Raw genomic sequence first — 12,593 nt, 5'->3', positions numbered from 1 at the left:
ACACGCTTCTGCTCAAATTCTTCCTATAAAAGAGAAATACCATACAAAGCAATGTGTTCTAATTTGAGGCAGCTAACTGCCAGACAGTGGTTTTTAACCCTATTTTGAGTCACAGATCTTTTTCAAAAAACGTAATGAAAACTGTGGACCTCTCCCCCTAGAAAAAGATAACCCTGACATCTGTCCAAAGACTCTCTTGCCATAGGTGACCACAGGGAAACAAATGCTCTCATTCACAGATGGAGAAATATGGTTCTATTCCTCACCTCAATGGAGAGGAATGTGGTTAGAACTACCAAAATGACAAATGCTCATATCCTTTGACCCAGCAATTCCATTTCTAGGGACTTACCCTGTAAATATATGTAAACGTGTAAAATGACATTATGTACAAGGCTATTCTCTATAGCACTGCTTATATCAAAACATTGCTGTCCATCTAAATGTCCATCAACAGGAAACAGGTTCATTTATGGATCAGCAGTACAATGGAATATTAAGCAGCCTAGGAAAAAAAAGGACAAGGAAGTTCTGTATGTACTAATATAAAACCATTTCCAAATTACTTTATGCACAAAAAGCAAAATACACAGCTGTATATGCTTGTCCTTGTATCTTTTTTAAACTGGAGGGGATGACTACATAGATATATATATGTATTTGCGCAAATATACATTTCACATATATATCAAGTATTTATGACATATCACATATATTATACATATGATATACATATATACATAAATTTAGAAACTGATAATAATAGTTGTGTCCAGGGAGGGAAACCAGGTGGATATAGAAAAGGCACACAAGAGCTATTTCATTGTATCTTTGAAATCTTTTCAATTTCATACTATGTGACTATATCATGTAATCAAAATTAATTATTTAAAAAAGAATCTCTGCCCCAGACCCTAAGAAGTTTTGCTAAGCTTCAAAACCAATCTATTCTGTACTATCATTCTATGACTTATTCATAATATTTTATCAGAATTTTTCTTAGGTTGTTTATCTACAGTGATCTTTCTGAACAACACAGAAAGTCTCACCCTTCTACACACAACCTGACCCCTGAGCAAATTAATTACGCTCCCTTCTTTTAGGCGCGTAACACCTTCCCATCTCCATATCCACCCTCTGCTGTGTGCCACAGACATCGGGGTCCATGTCTGCCTGATTATAAGTACCTCAAGAGTATACAGTGCAACTGGCTGATTTTTTTTTTTTAATTCTCCGTAACACCCAGACAGTGTACAGACTCAATAAAAGTTGGTTGAACTCAACTGCTGAAAATTTGGGCACTAAAATTGCAATATAGCTGTATGTATCTTTTCCTTCATCTTATCCAGACTACCCTACAAGCAGGCCAAATGAAACTGACGGAACAGTTTGTCCTGGTTCTAGCGGGTCAATTGTTAATATAATGAAGACTGGCTAAGTCAGCTTTGGTTTGATGCTACTAGCTTCTGTTAATTTTGAACATATCTGATTGCTAAAGTTAATTAAGATATCCTGAACTAGAGGTACTATCTCCTGAGATAAACTGGCCCTTCAGATTACATTCTAATTTCACAATTAATCCTTACTATTTCTCTGCAGTCAGGCAAAACAGGAACTAAATTAACACCAACTCCGGCAGCAGTTCATATGATAAAAGTCACATATTTACTCTTTGTATAAGGCAAAATTATTAGCGATATGGATCACATCCATCACAACAGACACCATCACTTGTGATCTTCATGTGGGCAACATGAACAGTCTTCATAGGACTTACGATGTGAGGCAACACTGGTGAAAATAAAATTTTAACACAGCAACTTTGGATAGTCACTCGCTGTTATTCTAAAATTGACCTATGCTTTAGTTAAAATAAAAGGCTATCCTATGTAACTCACCAAGTTACATGACGACTTAGTTCTTCAAGTTCCTGGGCAAATAATACTAGTATTTTACAAAAATAATTGCCATTTGAGTATGAGTACTAGTTCTACACATGTTAAAATTTCTAAGACTTCTAAGGCTTTTGCTGAATATAAACTAAAAGAAAAAGAATCACCATTTGCTGGTCACCCTTTGTCGATAAGGGTTGAGGGGAAGTCAAGCTTTAACACAAAAGTGAAGTTTTAATATGATCCAGCCATTCACTTCTGCATATACACCCAAAAGAACTGAAAGCAGGGACTCAAACAGATATCCGTACACCCATGTTCACAGCAGCATCATTCACAGTAGCCAAAAGGCAGAAGCAATCCAAGAGTCCATTGACAGATAAATGGATAAATAAAATGTGGTACATTAATGGAATATTATTCAGCCTTAAAAAGGAAGGAAATTCTGACACACGCTACAACATGGATGAACCCTGAAGATATTATGCCAAGTGAAATAAGCCAGACACAAAAAAGACAAATACTGTATGACTCCACTTATATGAGGTTTCTCGAGCAAATTCATAAAACAGAAAGTAGAATGATGGTAGCCAGGGAGTGAGAGGAGGGGTAAACGGGGAGTTATTGTAATAAATAAAAGTGTAATTTCATTTGTGCAAGATGAAAAAGTTCTTGAGAGGGATGGTGGTGATGGTTGCACAACAAAGTGCACGTATTTAATATCAATGTACACTCAAAAATGGTTAGAATGGGGCCAGCCCAGTGGCTCAGGTAGTTAGAGCTCCCGTGCTCCTAACTCTGAAGGCTATCGGTTTGATCCCCACATGGGCCAGTGGGCTCTCAACCACAAGGTTGCCAGTTCAACTCCTCGAGTCCCGCAGGGATGGTGGGCCCCATCCCCCGCAACTAAGATTGAACATGGCACCTAGAGCTGAGCTGCCTCCCGGATGGCTCAGTTGGTTGGAGCACATCCTCTCAACCACAAGGTTTCCAGTTCAATTCCTCGAGTCCCGCAAGGGATGTTGGGCTGCGCCCCCTGCAACAAAAATTGAACACGGCACCTTGAGCTGAGCTGCCGCTGAGCTCCCAGATGGCTCAGTTGGTTGGAGCGCGTCCTCTCAACCACAAGGTTGCCGGTTCAACTCCCGCAAGGGATGGTGGGCTGCTCCCCGTGCAACTAGAAAACAGCAGACCTGGAGCTGAGCTGCACCCTCCACAACTAAGATTGAAAGGGCAACAACTTGACTTGGAAAAAAGGCCTGGAAGTACACACTGTTCCCCAATAAAGTCCTGTTCCCCTTCCCCAATAAAATATTTTTTTAAAAAATGGTTAGAATGGTAAATTTTATTTGTTATTTACCACAATAAAAAATAAAGTTAAATGACCAACCTCTTTCTTTATCTCCCTCATCTAATTAGGATTAGGAAACAGACATCATCCTGCCTTTGAGAATATATATTTTTTAAATGTTCTACCTCTATTTTCCTTGACGCTGTCTTCAGAGTACACTTAGAACAAGGTACTTTTCTCATTCCTAAGGTATTTGTAACCAAAATTCTCAAAAGCCTATATATACATAGTGAAGAGCTTAATAAGGAAAGAATTTTGGCAAGATTTTGTTCTAGCCTTTGTTCCTGAGGGTTTTGTATTTTAATATCACTACTCATTCTTTGATAGTGTTAATACCTAAATGAAATTTTTGAGTTTTACTTTCCACTATCTCAACTATGGCTCCCTCTTTTGGTATAGTTCATCAAAAATAAATTATTTAAATCAGAAGTGCCAGAGGTGAACTGTCTTCCAAGTCATATAGCTAATTCATTTCTTAGACGGTACTAGGACTAAAGCTAGATTATCCCTATCTCGATATATCTGCCGTTAAAAAAAAAAAAAGTATGTTAAGAGCATCATATGACTATAATAAAAATTCCATTCTTAGCTTTGTATCTCAAATTGCATAGGAACTTACCAATTAAGTTTCTAAAACTATCGAAAACAACCAAAATTCTCTCTTACTGTGAGCATTTACTTGACTGTGAGCATTCCACAGCACAAGGTATATGTGTGAAGGGAATAACATCGCATATCTGATGGCTAACGTAGACTATGATCTATTGCTAAACAGCAAAGATAAGATTCTAGAAAACTAATGTACTGGGAGTAGTAAGAAAGCCAAGGACCAGACTTAGTCATGAGAATCTTAGAAAGCAGGCAAAACTAATAAACCAAGTGGGAAGAGCTTTTGCTGATACTCCAAATCCTTCAGACTGCTCTAACATGCAAGAGTGTTCCTTGGGTAGAAAGAAAGAACAGTCCAAATTATGAAACAAGATTTCCAATGAAAGTCTTAATAAAGACAAAAAAGCTGACCAGGGAAAGGGACAGGCAGGTGCTAGGACAAATAACCCTACAATAGGGGTTCTGTGGCCCCACGTTTAGCCAAAATGCTACCCTCAAACTAACCAAAGAGAACAAAAATATGGGAATGTGAACCCTTCTGCAGGCCAAAGTCACCAAGCACTCCAGGAATGTTTGTTTCATTTCGCTTTGTTTTGTTTCTTAATGGCCCAAAGTCTAAGGAAGAAATATTTGAGACTAGGCAAGCCAAATCTCTTTCTGGATTAGAAAAACAGGGCACCTGCACTGCAAAAGGTCAGAGAATAGCATTAAGAAGTGTTTAAGCATGGCTAACATACTAAGAAGCAGATGTTAAACTAATCCATCCCATCACATCTAGTAGTAGTTAGGAATAAGTGAAACTTACCACCAAGAGGGACCTAGCAATTTGAGACCCAGACAAGGCAGAGAGGAAGAACACTGACCAAGCCAAATCATCCCTAGACTCAGCTTTGAAATAAGAAACCACTGATAATATACCTTATTTGCTTTCCTTCTCCCTGCCTTAAGTTTTAAGAAATATTTCAATCTAATCTTTAACTAAAAGTAAACAGAATAAGAAATAACATAAATGACATTAATGGCCAGGAGTGATGATAATAACACTGACCAAATATAGGAAGGAAGGAAAGAACAGATGAGAAGTGAAAAATCACATGGGAAGAAACTAGATATGGATTCTTTACATACTGGGACACAGAGTTCATGCACACTTTATAAGTGCTAAACAGTTTTATATTACTGATTATAAAATAGTCAAATAAGGAATTGCTGCATCAAAATCCATGAGAAGACAAGAATTAAGAAAGGTAAGCTCAGTACTAAAAAAAAAAAAAAAAAAAAAAATCACTTCTATTTGAGGGCATTTGCTGATTTAATTCTACAGAAAAAGCTTTGAAACTGAGCTGTACTATAGGAAGCCTGGGAATGTGGGGAGAGAATAAAGTCAAAGCCCAGGACCTGTCCAACGAGGGGAGTCTGTGAAACCCACCCCATATTTTAAACAAGGAGCACAGGGCTATCCTCCCAGGATAAGAGCGACCCAGAAATAAAAGAGCCCTCATGAAAACTGAATGGATAAGTTTATGCAGATTACAAATTAAAAGAGAAAATAAAGAAGTGGAAGGTAGGTCAGAAGAAACTACCCAGTATTCAGCCCTGGGAAGTAAAGGAGCAATACAGAAGACAGGATAAGAAGAGAAAATACAGTAAGTAAGAAGGTCTAACATATGTTTAAATGGAGTGGAAGAAGAAGACAGAGAATTTGACAGAGGCCATCGTATATGAGGTCTGACAATTAAGTTTGCGAACTTGTTGCAACGATGTTGCTAACCTTTTTTGATATCAGAGGGATTATTCATTATGAATTTGTACCAACTGGACAAACAGTTAACCAAGTTTACTATTTGGAAGTGCTGAAAAGGCGTGAAAAAGTTAGATGACCTGAACTTTTCACAAACAATTCATGGCTCTTGCATCACGACAATGCACCAGCTCACACGGCACTGTCTGTGAGGGAGTTTTTAGCCAGTAAACAAATAACTATATTGGAACACCCTCCCTACTCACCTGATGTGGCCCCCAGTGACTTCTTTCTTTACCCGAAGATAAAGGAAATATTGAAAGGAAGACATTTTGATGACACTCAGGACATCAAGGGTAATACGATGACAGCTTTGATGACTATTCCAAAAAAAGAGTTCCAAAATTACTTTGAAGGGTGGACTAGGCACTGGCGTTGGTGCATAGCTTCCCAAGGGGAGTCCTTCGAAGGTGACCATAGTGATATTCAGCAATGAGGTGTGTAGCACTTCTTCTAGGATGAGTTCGCAAACTTAACTAGCAGACCTCGTATGAGGAGACAATGGCTGGGGATATGCTCTACAACTGATGAAAAACCAGCAATCCAGATTCAAGAAGCCCAATGAATCCCAAGGGAATAAATAAATCTACCATTCACAAAAACCTGCACACAGATGTGTATAGGAGCTATATTCCTAACTGCGAAAGCTTGGAAGCAACTAATATGTCCTTCAGTAGGTGACGGATAAACTGGGTACATCCAGACGATGGAATGTGATTACTCAGTACTAAAAGAAATGAGGTAACAAGCCATGAGAAGACATGAAGAAAACGTAAGTGCATTATTACTAAGTGAAAGAAGCCAATCTGAAAAGCCTACATACTGTATGATTCCAACTACATGACAATACAGAAAAGACAAAACTATGGAGACGGTGAAAAGATCAGTAGTTGCCAAGTGTTAAATAGGGATGAACAGCTGCAGCACAGGTTTTTAGGGCAGTAAAACTACTCTGTATGATACTGTAAATAGATACATATCACTATACATTTGACCAAACCCATAGAATGTACACCACCAAAAGTGAACCCCTAATGTAAACCATGGACTTTGGGTGACAATGATGTGTCTGTCACTATAGGTCATCAATTGTAACAAGTGTGCCACTCTAGTGAGGAATCTTGGTAAGGAGGAGGCTATGCATGTACGGGGGCAGGGCAAACACGGGAAATCTCTGTACCTTCTACTCCATTTCGCTGTGAGCCTAGAACTGCTCTAAAAACAAATACCTACTTTTTTTTAAAGTGCATGCTCATGTTCCTGAAAAATATTCAGATATAAATAAAACACAGGTAAATAATAAAGAAAAAAAGAAATCCAACCTAGATATATCTCCCATTGCCACATTACAGCGCAGAAAATCAAAAGACAAAGAAAATCTTGGAAATGGACAAAGAAAAAGTGAATTACCTTCAACAGAAGGGCAATAAGATAAAAATAAAAATGGTGTAATGGAAGCCCGTGGATAACAGTGAACAATGTGCTGAAAGAAAATAATAGCCAACCTAGAATTCTAAACCTAACAAAATTACTATTCAAGAATAAAGTCAAAAATAGACATTTTAAAGCAGATAAAAAGGGAAGACAGTCACTGACAGACCCACAGTAGAGGAATTCCAGAGGACATATTTCAAGCAAAAGAAAAGTATTCCAGATAGAAGGTCAGAGATGCAAAAAGGAAAGAAGAACAAAAGGGTAAACATGTAGGTTAGGCTAAATGGACATTGACTATATAAAACAAATTCAGTAATATCTGTGGACTCTTAAAAATATGTATACAAATGGTGGATGCATGACATTTTTTGCATTTATCAAAACCCGCAGAATTGCACAACACAAAGAGTAAACCCTAATGTTAAACTACAGACTTTAGTTAATAATAATGCATCAATGTTGGTTATCAATTGTAACAAATCTACCACACTTAATTCAGGATGGTAATAGGGGAAACTGGCTGGGTGGGAGGCAGTATGTGGGAACTCTGCACTATCTGCTCAATTTTCTGTAAACCTAAAACTGCTCTAAGAAATGAAGTCTATTAATTAAAATATATATATGTGTGTATGTATATACACACATATGTATCCATATATATCCATATATATGCATACACACATATGTGTGTGTATATATATATATATATATACACACACGTATATATATACATACATATAATTAAATATAGAACAGCATGTGAGTTGGGAGAGGAATAATGGAGTTAAACCTTCAAGGTCCTGGTACTGACAAAAAGGACGGCAATGGTATTAACATTTATCTTTGATAAATTAAGGACACATGCTGCAATTTCTGTGGTAACAAATAAGAGTCCATAAGTTTCAAACTAGAAGAAGAGAAAATGTAATGTTAAAAATAAATAACAGACAAAAAGAAAAAGTATGAGAATGCGTATTTCTTTATCTTTCATAGTAGAGAATAAATGGAAAAATTAATTTCAAAAGAAGGTTTAAAAAAGCATAAGAAGATTTTAAAAGAAACAAGGAAGATTTAAGCCCAAATATATGTTATTGCAATAAAGGTAAATGAACTAAATCTTCCAATTACAAGGCAAGAGTTTAGAGATTGAATTAAAACAAAAAGCTAGAGTGGACCATGCCTGTATGGGTCACCACTAACTCTACTTTCATCTTCTCAATAGTCTTTTCCAATTCAACAAAGATTTATTCAATGTATATAATGTGCTAAGCATTTGAATAGTCAGAGATAAAGATATCATCCATATCCCAAGGAAACTAATGATGTTATAATAAAAGTAGGTTATCAAGTGCTAATAAAATAATGCAACTAGATTGGTGGAGGTGTCTGGAAAAGCTATGAAGAGATATCTGGATTATGCTTTGAAGAATAAACTGGGGGCAGCACAGTGGCTCAGGTGGTTGGAGCACTGTGCCCCTAACGCCAAGGTCGCTGGTTCGATTCCCACATGGGCCAGTGAGCTGCACCCTCTACAGCTAAGACTGTGAACAACAGCTCTCCCTGGAGCTGTGCTGCCATGTCCTGCCAGGAGCGGCCAGTGGCGGGCATGAGGGCCGGCAGCCGGCAAGAGCTGCCATGAGCTACTGTGAGCAGCCCACTGACATGACAGCCTCAGCTGGGGGGAGCGCAAGGCTCATAACACCAGCATGGGCCAGGGAGCTGTGTCCTACACAACTAGACTAAGAAACAACGGCTTGAACCAGAGTGGCGGGGGGCAGGGGGGGGGGTGTGGAGGCAGAAGAAGGGGAAAAACAAAAAAGAATAAACTGAAAGTTCATCAGGCAAATAAAAAAGGAAAGATAGAGGAGACAGCATGAGTCTGTTCGCTAACGTTAGGAGATCCGTCATGGTTTGAGGTAGCAGAGCACAGCAGTCGAGGAATAGACAAGTAGCCACAAAGTTGAAAATTTAGAATAGGGAGTTTTAACTTGATCCAGTAGGCAATAGAGCCTTTAAGCAAGGGAGTAAAACAATAATCCTGGGATTTTGTTGAAACATAACGCGTGGCAGTTTACGGAAAGATGAACGGGCTAGGAGAGACTGGCTATTACAGTCACGAGTGAAGGTCTGGATGAAGGCAGTAGCAGTGGGGGCAAACAAATGCTTGAGAAATGTCAGAGAAAGAAGAGACATGAGTTAATAACTTGACTACATGTGAAATGAGAGCATCAAATAAACACTAAAGCAAATGAAAAGAAGACAACATAAAGGCAAACACAATAATACATTTATCAATAGTTCCTTTAAATTCACCAGTAGAAGTATAGACTATTTTTCAGCATTTACGCTTACTGAGCATTGTCAAACTATGTATTAAAACATCTAAACGTACACAATTTTTTAAGTTATTGCCATTGATATATAAAACAGCTAACACCAGATATCCATAACTGATACCTTCTAATTGATGCAATTAACTAAAAGATAGGAGAGAAAGGTAGCAGTTGGTTACATATCTTTTCAGAAGTCAAATTTGATCATTTAAAGTGATTGTGTATCAGACTCTTAAATTTATAAAAGACAGGAAATGAGATTTTTCTTTAAGAAGACATCAAAAATCTATGTGGTATTAATTAAAAGTATATGGTCTTGCTTCAGGCTCTATAAAGTGAAGGTTCTTATTGTGTCAAAACAAACGGTCCCATTTTTTCATGGCTTCTCATTTTGCTCTTCTTTTCAATACCATCCACATACTGCATAACCCTTTTTATCCAATACAACTAAAACCAATGACATTAGACAAAAAGTAGGTTACAGTGTGGAATCTAAAAAAAAAAAGAAAAAGGCACCTTAAACATTTTTTTTTTAACTTATACAAATGTATGCTCTCTTGCCAGTCTTTTGATGCAGGTCTTTTGAGTTATAAATCCACTGACTGCAGTTCTACACTTACACAAACCACACCCATAATGCATCATCTACAATTTCCAGTTTCGATTTCTTTAAAAGTGAAGGGAGAACTTAAAAGATGCTTGGCAAGGATCTAAATGAAGAATTCTTCCAGATTTAAAAAAAAAAAAAAAAGGTAATTTATACATTTTTATAGATAGCACTTTATATTGTGTCTTTCCAAGGCAGTTAATTTAGTTTTTTTAGAACCAGTAGTTCTTTCATTTTAAAATATGTCATTAGTTCACATAATTTTGTATTAAATTATACTACAAATGCAAGTTGTCATAAAGTGATCCTTGGTAAGTCTATACTTCAACTGGTAGGAACAATGCAGTGGGCATTAGTTCTCATGTCTTATAAAAAAGAGAATGGAGGTTTATTGACTAGTATCTCTGTTAAGAGAGATCTAAATTTACTTCTTATTGCTTTTACTGTACATGGAACAGTTCCTGGCATATCCTAAGTACTATATAAGTATTTGCTACTATATTAGCATTAAAATTCAACAAGGTACAGTAAAGAGTGCAGGCAAGGTTGAAATTCCACCTACTTTACAGTCTCCAGAATCAGAGACTACCTATACTTAAATTGTCAAAAGGGAGTAAAGAAGGGAATATAAACTGCAATGGTCCTCACTGGAAACATATCAATACAGGGTATAGTCAGTTTCACATTACTGGAAGTGGGTTATCCAGTGCTTAAAGGAACAGATCTTAAAAAAGAAGTAGGCTAGCTCACATATCGGGTCAACAAGAAATGAAAAAGTAGGTTCATAACTCAATTTAACTTTATCACCTCAAAAAGGTGAACAGAATGGTCATAGGTCTTCCTAAAAAGTGGCAGCTAGACCAGAGGAGAAAAGACAACTACAGCTTCTTGGAGCACATTAGGCTACTTTCCTCTATCATCAACTCACTAATGACAGAAAACATCAATCTCTTAAATAAAAAACACATAGTGCATTCCAAAGCACAAAACAAGTGCTTTTGGTTCAACAGTTATTATAAATTAAATATGCTAAACAAGGAGAAATTCAATGCATACAAATTCAAAATGCAAGAATATTTTAAATTTGCAAATAAAAGCTTAAATATAAATAAAGAGCAACTTAAATAGAAGTAATAAATGCAGTGGCTTGGCCATTTCGTGTCAGTGTAAGTTTTGCAATGCGTATCTAATTTGCAGGTGCAAAAAAAAAATTGAAGCAACATGACAGAAGATCTATAATAACCAGGAAGTTCAAAGACTGCAGCTACTTGAAACACTCCTATCCGCTAGGAAAGAATCTACAGTAGCATTGACTTTCTTCCTTCTATGGACATCAAAAAGGACTGAAAATGTCATGAATAGTTAGGAGAAACTCAAGAGACACCCCATGCGGCTGCACTAGCCCCACTAGATGGCACTATCACAGGAAAGTCACTCTGCTCTCCCTTTTGGAGTAAGGGCTGAAAGCTCTCTTGATTTTTGCAAAACTGAAAGCTGTCATCAACACAGTGACATCCTTACTAGAAAATAATGACCCATAATGAGGAATTCAAAACTTGGAGGAATTTTTCCAAAAGCACCTTTTCTCCCAGACCATGGCCTCCTCTCAACTCCTATTTCAAATCAGTGGTAGGAGACAGTGTCTTGCAGGCAAAAGAAGTTGTACAAAATGGAGATTTTCTTTTCCTCTTCCTAACTCTGCAAACTACAGAATAATTTATTTGCTTTTTTTTCCTTCAAGTTTCTTTGCTATGAGGGAAAAAAACACACTCCCTTGCTAGTCCTTGAATAACGTATTTATTGTAATCAATATACTTACCATGACTGGAAATGTCAAAATAACATACAATTAATGCCATAAAAACATTTGGATAGAAATGACCTTCTTTCTCTATATATTAAAGGTAGAACTTCCTATTAAACAGATCACCGGATTACATTTTCTGACATATTAGTTACATGATGTTAAGTTGGGTCTGAACAGCAAAATTTACAATGTCACTCATTCCCATCACTCATGCTCTAAGCCATCAAAAGTATACTTGGATAAGCTATCAGGAACCCAAAAACAAAAGGAAAGAAAAGCATACTAACAACCAAGTCCAACCAGTTTAAACTACCTACAACTTGAATACAAACTTACTTTTACTCAGTAGGTAACCATTTGAACAGACGAATTTGGATATGAGCCTTCTGCTGAATTCCCAAGTTAAAAGACACATCAAAGGTAATCAACTGAATCAGAGATCAATTTAATACTTAAACATAGTGCTCACTTCCAGTTGAAGCTAGTTCAGCTAGATCATATAACCTCAATATATGTAACAACAGTCAGGAGTATAGCCCTCCAAAGTGCCACAAAGTCAGTTATTCAAGTGGCCAAAAAAACCAAGTACAAAATGTGTAACAAATCCTGTGTTCCCATAGCCCCATGTCACAGCTCTAACACAGTTCTCATCACAGCTCTCATCATCTCTCTTTGTCTGTGTCTCTCACTTTCTGGGGGCTTGGAGGCACTGGGCTGAGGTGTCATTCCTAACACCCTGCACAATGCCAGTATGCAGTA

The 12,593-nt window shown here is 37.2% G+C and overlaps 1 protein-coding gene across 8 annotated transcripts in view; it reads right to left on the bottom strand.

Moving 5' to 3' along the window:
* TLK2 (tousled like kinase 2) overlaps positions 1–12,593 on the bottom strand; it is a 96,543-nt gene that overhangs the window by 80,752 nt on the left and 3,198 nt on the right. The window lies entirely within an intron of this gene.

Source organism: Rhinolophus sinicus, chromosome 12 (genome assembly GCF_057876585.1).
Source record: "Rhinolophus sinicus isolate RSI-liver-muscle chromosome 12, RSI-T2T, whole genome shotgun sequence".
Lineage (NCBI taxonomy): Eukaryota > Metazoa > Chordata > Mammalia > Chiroptera > Rhinolophidae > Rhinolophus > Rhinolophus sinicus.
Note: the sequence above shows the minus strand (reverse complement) of the source record. Positions and strands in the feature narration are given on the sequence as shown.